Consider the following 8,669-nt stretch of genomic DNA (forward strand, 5'->3'; position numbering starts at 1 on the left):
TTGGCATAAATTTTGATTTTTCAAAATACTACATTAGAATATCTTGACTAATGAGTTTTTAGCATCTCCTTAAATTTTGCCCCAGAAGCAATTAATCCAAGCCCTAGGGCATGTTTTAACTACTTTTATTGAATTACTAACAACCAACCTTCTCAGTCCGTCCGTTTGCAGAGACATATTCTGTATATCCAAAGAACAAAGAGTAAAAGCAAGCAAGCATGATTTCCAAATGAAATAGTTGATTTCTTCAACAAAGACAATTACATGTTCTCCCCCTCGTTGCAGAAATGCAGCCCATCTCTTGGGAGGGACATAGACATTGACAGCCTTGTTTAAAAGCAGTAGGCACCTTCTGATCATTCCATGTGCTCCCTCTAGGAAAGGAAAATCATTACATGGCAATTTCAGTAGCCTTGAATCCCACATAGTGAATTTTATTAACACATTGTATTCACTCTGAGAAAATACTTAAGGGAAATTCTTTCAAGTTGAATGTGAGTATGAGAGAGTTGGGTATAGAGTTAAGTGGCAGTCTTAGAACATGGCCCCAAGTCTTTTGACACTCCTTTCATGGAGCAGTGGTGGTGTGCAGGTTTCCTATGGGCCCACTTTCTCTTCCTTTTTTTTTCCTTTTAATTGAAATATAGTTGATTTATGGGCTTCCCTGAAAGCTCAGTTGGTAAAGAATCTGCCTGCAATGCAGGAGACCCCAGTTCAATTCCTGGGTCAGGAAGATCCCCTGGAGAAGGGACAGGCTGCCCTCTCCAGTATTCTTGGGCTTCCCTTGTGGCTCAGCTGGCAAAGAATCCACCTGCAGTATGGGAGACCTGGGTTTAATCCCTGGATTGGGAAGACCTCCTGGAAAAGGGAACAGTTACCCACTCTAATATTCTGGCCTGCAGAATTCCATGGACTGTATGGCTCATGAGATCCCAGAGTGGGACATGAACTGAGAAACTTTCATTTTCAGTTTCATAGTTGATTTACAGTGTTATGTTAATTTCTGCTGCATAGCAAAATGACTCAGTTATACATATATATGCATTTGTTTTTATTCTTTTCCATTATGGTTTATCCTAGGAGAGTGAATATATTAATAGTTCCCTGTCCTATATAGTATTGTCTATCCATTCCAATAGATTGCATAATAAAGCATTGTAATAGTTTGCATCTACTAACTCCAGACTCCAAGTCCATCCCTTCGTATCCCCATCCCCCTTGGCAATCACAAGCCTGTTTTTTATGTCTATAATTCTGTTTCTGTTTCATGTGTTTAGTCCCTAAGTCACATCGACTCTTTCGTGGCCCCATGGACTATAGCCACCAAACTCCTCTGTCCATGAGATCTCTCAGACAAGAATATTGGAGTGGGTTGCCATTTCCTTCTCCAGGGGCTCTTCCCGATCCGGAGATTGAACCCACATCTCCGGCATTACAGGTGGATTCTTTACCGTCAGAGCTGCCAGGGAAGCCCCATAGATAGGTTCATTTGTGTCATATTTTAGATTCCACATATATATGATATCATATGATATTTGTCTTTCTCTTTCTGACTTATTTCACTTAGTATGATAATCTCCAGTTGCAAAAAAAATACATAATACTTGACCAATTTGCTTGTCTTCCTTGTGTGGGGGCCATGTTAATCTTCTCTGAATCGTTCCGATTTTAGTGTATGTGCTGCCAAAGACAGCCCTGGGCACACTTCTTGAATCTGGGCAGGCTTATGACTCCTTCAACCAAGAGACTCCTGTGGGCTCAGCTGTGAGGTTGGGTCTTAAAAGGCAACGCAGCGCAGGCATTCAACACTGGAACACTTGATCTTGAAGTCCTGAGCTGCCTTGTACAAGTCTAACTACCCTGAGGACAGTAGCTGTAAGGAAGCCAAGCCGCAGAAAGAAGGCAAGTGTAGTTACTCCAGCTGACAGCCGTAGGCCCTGAGGCAGCCCAGCCCAAGGGATGAGACCTGAAATCTCAAGGAGGAGAGGTCCACCACCCCTGCAGTGCCCAGTCTGACTCCTGACCCACAAAACCTGTGACCCTAGTCAAGTGGTTATTTCAAGATGCTAAAATTGGGTCTGTTTACTATGCAGCAAAAGTAACTGCAACAGAATATGAGGGTCAAAGACATATCGACATGAATGGATAAATTTATTATCCAAAAATATCCCAATCATCAGCAGAGCGGAAGTTTACAAAACTTTGGAGTAAAAGTTTTCCCAGAATCATCTGGAGTGATCTTTGAACTTGTTTTCTGCTCTAGTTTCAGAGCAATGAAACATGTAAAGCCCATCTCTTGCTCACGCTTTTCTGTTCAAATTCCCTGTTATCTGTGAAAGCCTCTATCTTAGAGGTGCTTCCTAAGGTGGCTCAGACGGTAAAGCATCTGCCTGCAATGCAGGAGATCCAGGTTTGACCCCCGGGTTGCAAAGATCCCCTGGAGAAGGGAATGGCAACCCACTCCTATATGCTTGCCTGGAGAATCCCATGGACAGAGGAGCCTGGCGGGCTACAGTCTATGAAGTCTTAAAAGAATCAGACACAGTGAGCATGCACACACCCACACCATCCATGAAAAAGAAAAAAAAAAAAGACATGCCAAACTTCTCAGCTCAGGCAAGTGCAGCAAAAACCTACCATGCGGTCAGCACCCCATCTTAGAAGACAGAAGGATTAAAGTTAGTAACCTTACTGTTCGAGCCTCAATCTCAAATTTCAACCCACGAATGCAAATACGAGTACATGCAAATGTCAGTGCATCCTCACCCTTCCCAATAAGACAGTCAATTGGCACAACCTCTCAGGTGAGGATGTTATCTCATGTCTGTATGTTTCACAGTTCTAGCAGTAAAAATGTCAATACCATTGCTGACATTTTAAAAACTAATATCATCGTTACTTTTGTTTGTATTTTATTTATTTATAACAATGTTTTATACTTATCTATTTATTTAGCTGCTCTGTGTCTGAGGTTTGGCAGGGTCTTGGAGCTTCATTGCTTCATGAGGCAGCTTCTGTTGTGGCACGAGGGAGATTGTTTTTGTTTTTTGCTTTAGTTGCAGCATGTTGGATGTAGTCCCCTGACCAAGGATGGAACCCATGCCCCCTGCATTGGGAGCTTAGGATCTTAGCCACTGGACCACCAGGGAAGTCCCTTGTTTATATTTTAAAGCCACACACCACACATACACACACAATATTAACTGTCAACAGTGCTCCTGCTTTTTTATTTCATCCTTAAAACACAATATCTGGTAAGAAAAATAATAAAGTTCTATAAATATATAACATGCTAGTTAGAATAAGCAAGCTTTATGTTGCTATCATCCTGGGATCCGGTTCTACTTTATGATAAGATATACAAGTTAAAGAGTCACCACCTTGGAATGTAGAATTGGGGTGGGGGACGGGGAGGGGGGATGTAGGACTGTGTTTCTGTAAATTGTAGACTTCACAGTAGACATATAGTATTATATTACACAGATATGAGAATAATAGAATTTATCATTTTTTCTGTTTTCACTACACAGTTACCAATTGTCACTAAAATGAACAATTATCTATATTTTTCCTCTAGCTTTATTGAGATATAATTGGCATATAATATTATGTAAGTTTAAGGTGCACACTGTGATGATTTGATACATGGCTATACGGCTAAATGTTTACCATAAGAAGGTAGCTAACACATCCTTCACCTCACATAGTTACCATTTGTTGTTATGCTAAGAACATTTGAGATCCATTCTCTTACTGAGAAAACTGGATAAGTACATGCAGGAAAATGCAATTTGACCCTCCTCTTACACCACTCAAAAAAATGAACTCAACATGGATTAAAACATAAACATAAGACCTGAAACCATAAAACTCCTAGAAGAAAACACAGCTGAAAAGCTCCTTGACACTGGTCCTGGCAGCAGTTTCCCAGACCTAACAGCAAAAGCACAAGCAAGAAAAACAAAAACCTATTGGTGGGGCTACCGCAGATTAAGAAACTTTCACAACAAAGAAGCAACCAAGAAAATGAGAAAGCAGCCTAGAGGATGGAAGAAAATATTTGCAAATCATATGTCTGATAAGGGGTCTATTTCCAAAATATAGAAAGAACTCATAAACTTAACAAAAACAACAAAAAACCCTTCTAAAAAGTAGGCAGAAGAATTGAATAATTTTCCAAAGACAACACACAAATGGTCACCAGGCAGATAAAAAACATGCTCCACACCACTAATCATCAGCAAAATGCAAAGCAAAACCACAAGATATCACCTCGTTCCTGTTTAAATGGTGGTGGTTTAGTCACTAAGTTGTGTCCAACTCTCATGACCCCACCAACTGTAGCCCACCTGGCTCCTCTGTCCATGGGATTCTCCAGGCAAGAATACTGGAGTTGGTGGTCATTTCCTTCCCCATGAATCTTCCCAACCTAGGGATCAAACCCAGGATCAACTGCATTGTAGGCAGATTCTTTACCCACTGAGCTACGAGGGAACCCTTTCAAAAAGATAAGCAACAAGTGTTATCCAAGGGTGTGAAGTAAGGGAATCCTTTTGCACTGATGGGAATGCAAACTGGCGCAGCCACTATAGAAAACAGTATGGAGGGTCCCAAAAACTTAAAACTAGCATACCCATGAACTTCCATTGTATAGTCATAAGCAATTTGATTTAGGTCACACCTGAATGGTCTAGTGGCTTTCCCCACTTTCTTCAGTTTCAGTCTGAATTTGGCAATAAGGAGTTCATGATCTGAGCCACAGTCAGCTCCCGGTCTTGTTTTTGCTGACTCTATAGAGCTTCTCCATCTTTAGCTGCAAAAATATAATCAATCTGATTTCAGTGTTGACCATCTGGTGATGTCCATGTGTAGAATCTTCTCCTGTGTTGTTGGAAGAGGGTGTTTGCTATGACCAGTGCATTCTCTTGGCAGAACTCTATTAGCCTTTGCCCTGTTTCATTCTGTACTCCAAGGCCAAATTTGCCTGTTACTCCAGATGTTTCTTGACTTCCTACCTTTGCATTCCAGTCTCCTATAATGAAAAGGACATCTTTTTTGGGTGTTAGTTCTAGAAGGTCTTGTAGGTCTTCACAGTACTGTTCAACTTCAGCTCGTTCAGCATTACTGGTCAGGGCATAGACTTGGATTACCATGATATTGAATGGTTTGCCTTGGAAACGAGCAGAGATCATTCTGTCATTTTTGAGATTGCATCCAAGTACGGCATTTCAGATTCTTTTGTTGACTATGATGGCTACTGTATTTCTTCTAAGGGATTCCTGTCCACAGTAGTAGATATAATGGTCATCTGAGTTAAATTCACCTATTCCAGTCCATCTTAGTTCACTGATTCCTAGAATGTCAATGTTCACTCTTGCCATCTCCTGTTTGACCACTTCCAATTTACCTTGATTCATGGACCTAACATTCCAGGTTCCTATGCAATATTGCTCTTTATAGCATCAGACCTTGCTTCCATCACCAGTCACATTCACAACTGGGTGTTGTTTTTGCTTTGGCTCCATCTCTTCATTCTTTCTGGAGTTATTTCTCCACTGATCTCCAGTACCATGCTGGGCACCTACTGACCTGGGGAGTTCATCCGTCAGTATCCTGTCTTTGCCTTTTCATGCTGTTCATGGGGTTCTCAAGGCAAGAATACTGAAGTGGTTTGCCATTCCCTTCTCCAGTGGACCACATTCTGTCAGACCTCTCCACTGTGACCCGTCCATCTTGGGTGGCCCCACATGGCATGGCTTAGTTTCATTGAGTTAGACATGACTGTGGTCCTGTGATCAGATTGGCTAGTTGTCTGTGATTGTGGTTTCAGTCTGTCTGCCCTCTGATGCCCTCTCTCAGTGCCTACCATCTTACTTGGGTTTCTCTTACCTTGGACGTGGGGTAGCTCCTCTCAGCCGCCACCCCTGACCTTGGAAGAAAGTGGGGAAAACCACTAGACCATTCACGTATGACCTAAATCAAATCCCTTATGACTATACAGTGGAAGTGAGAAAAAGAGTTAAGGGACTAGATCTGATAGACAGAGTCCCTGATGAACTATGGACGGAAGTTCATGACACTGTATAGGAGACAGGGAGCAAGACCATCCCCAAGAAAAAGAAATGCAAAAAGCAAAATGGCTGTCTGAGGAGGCCTTACAAATAGCTGAGAAAAGAAGAGAAGCAAAAAGCAAAGGAGAAAAGGAAAAATATACCCATTTGAATGCAGAGTTCCAAAGAATAGCAAGGAGAGAGAAGACAGCCTTTCTCAGTGATCAATGCAAAGAAATAGAGGAAAACAATAGAATGGGAAAGACTAGAGATCTCTTCAAGAAAATTAGAGACACCAAGGGAACATTTCAGGCAAAGATGGGTTCTACAAAGGACAGAAATGGTATGGAACTAACAGAAGCAGAAGATATTAAGAAGAGGTGGCAAGAATACACAGAAGAACTATACAAAAAAGATCTTCATGACCCAGATAATCACGATGGTGTGATCACTCACCTAGAGCCAGACATCCTGGAATGTGAAGTCAGGGGGGCATTAGGAAGCATCACTACAAGCAAAGCTAGTGGAGTTGATGGAATTCCAGTTGAGCTATTTCAAATCCTGAAAGATGATGCTGTGAAAGTGCTGCACTCAATATGCCAGCAAATTTGGAAAACTCAGCAGTGGCCACAGGACTGGAAAAGATCAGTTTTCATTCCAATCCCAAAGAAAGGCAATGCCAAAGAATGCTCAAACTACCACACAATTGCACTCATCTCGCACACTAGTAAAGTAATGCTCAAAATTCTCCAAGCCAGGCTTCAGCAATATGTGAACCACAAACTTCCAGATGATCAAGCTGGTTTTAGAAAAGGCAGAGGAACTAGAGGTCAAATTGCCAACATCCACTGGATCGTCGAAAAAGCAAGAGAGTCCCAGAAAAACATCTACTTCTGCTTTATTGACTATGCCAAAGCCTTTGACTGTGTGGCTCACAATAAACTGTGGAAAATTCTGAAAGAGGTGGGAATACCAGACCACCTGACCTGCCTCTTAAGAAACCTGTATGCAGATCAGGAAGCAACAGTTAGAACTGGACATGGAACAACAGACTGTTTCCAAACAGGAAAAGGAGTACGTCAAGGCTGTATATTGTCACCCTGCTTATTTAACTTATATGCAGACTACATCATGAGAAATGCTGGACTGGAGGAAGCACAAGCTGGAATCAAGATTGCTGGGAGAAATATCAATAACCTCAGATATGCAGATGACACTACCCTTATGGCAGAAAGTGAAGAAGAACTAAAGGGCCTCCTGATGAAAGTGAGAGGACAGTGTAAAACTTGGCTTAAAGCTCAACATTCAGAAAACTAAGATCATGGCATCCAGTCCCATCACTTCATGGCAAATAGATGGGGAAACAGTGGAAACAGTGGCTGACTGTATTTTTCTGGGCTCCAAAATCACTGCAGATGGTGATTGCAGCCATGAAATTAAAAGACGCTTACTCCTTGGAGGGAACGTTATGACCAACCTAGACAGCATATTAAAAAGCAGAGACATCACTTTATCAACAAAGGTCCGTCTAGTCAAGGCTATGATTTTTCCAGTGGTCATGGGTGGGTATGAGAGTTGGACTATAAAGAAAGCTGAGCGCTGAAGAATTGATGCTTTTGAACTGTGGTGTTGGAAAAGACTCTTGAGAGTCCCTTGGACTGCAAGGAGATCCAACCAGTCAATCCTAAAGGAAATCAGTCCTGAGTATTCATTGGAAGGACTGATGCTGAAGCTGAAACTCTAATACTTTGGCTACTTGATGTGAATAACTAACTCATTTGAAAAGACCCTGATGCTGGGAAGGATTGAGGGCAGGAGGAGAAGGGGACGACAGAGGATGAGATGGTTGGATGGCATCACTAACTCGATGGACATGAGTTTGAGTAAGCTCTGAGAGTTGGTGACGAACAGGGAGGCCTTGCGTGCTGCAGTCAATGGAGTTGCAAAGAGCTGGACACAACTAAGCGACATGAACTGAACTGATCCATGATCTAACAACCCCACTACTGAATCTATATCCAAAGGAATTTAAATCAAGATCTCATCAAGATATCCACACTCCCTTGTTCAGTGCTGTAGTATTCACACTAGCCAACCTAAGATCCATGAATTGATGAATGGTTAAAGAAAATGTGGTGTATATGTAATGGAATACTATTCATACATGAGAAAAAGAAGGAAATTTTGCTGTTTGAGACAACTTAGATGAAACTTGAGGGCATTGTGCTAAGTGAAATAAGTCAGACAGGGGAAAACAAATATTGTATTATCACTCATATGTGGAACATAAAAACCCAAAGTCATACAGTGGAGTCACCAGGATATAGGGAATGGAGGAGATGAGAAAGTACTGGTCAAAGTATTGGACAAACTTCCAGTTATAAGATTAACAAGTTCTGAGGATCACATGTACAGCATGGTGATTATAACTAATAATACTGTATTATATTTTCTTGTTTACTTATTTAGTGCTGTGCTGGGTCTTCATTGCTGCACCGACTTTCTCGAGTTGCAGTGACCTGGGGGTACAGTTCACTGCAGGGCATGGGCTTCTCACTGTTTTGGCTTCTGTTGTGGCACAGCACATGTTCTAGCTGCGTGGGCTTCAGTTGTTGCAGC

At 41.7% G+C, this 8,669-nt stretch overlaps 1 non-coding gene across 1 annotated transcript; it reads right to left on the reverse strand.

Moving 5' to 3' along the window:
* Window positions 1–1,589: 1,589 nt before the first annotated feature.
* LOC139034899 (U6 spliceosomal RNA) lies at window positions 1,590–1,696 on the reverse strand. Its single transcript, XR_011487477.1, has one exon. It is a non-coding gene; the product is annotated as a U6 spliceosomal RNA (small nuclear RNA).
* Between the last annotated feature and the right edge of the window lie 6,973 nt (window positions 1,697–8,669).

This window comes from Odocoileus virginianus, chromosome 4, assembly GCF_023699985.2.
Source record: "Odocoileus virginianus isolate 20LAN1187 ecotype Illinois chromosome 4, Ovbor_1.2, whole genome shotgun sequence".
Taxonomy (NCBI): domain Eukaryota; kingdom Metazoa; phylum Chordata; class Mammalia; order Artiodactyla; family Cervidae; genus Odocoileus; species Odocoileus virginianus.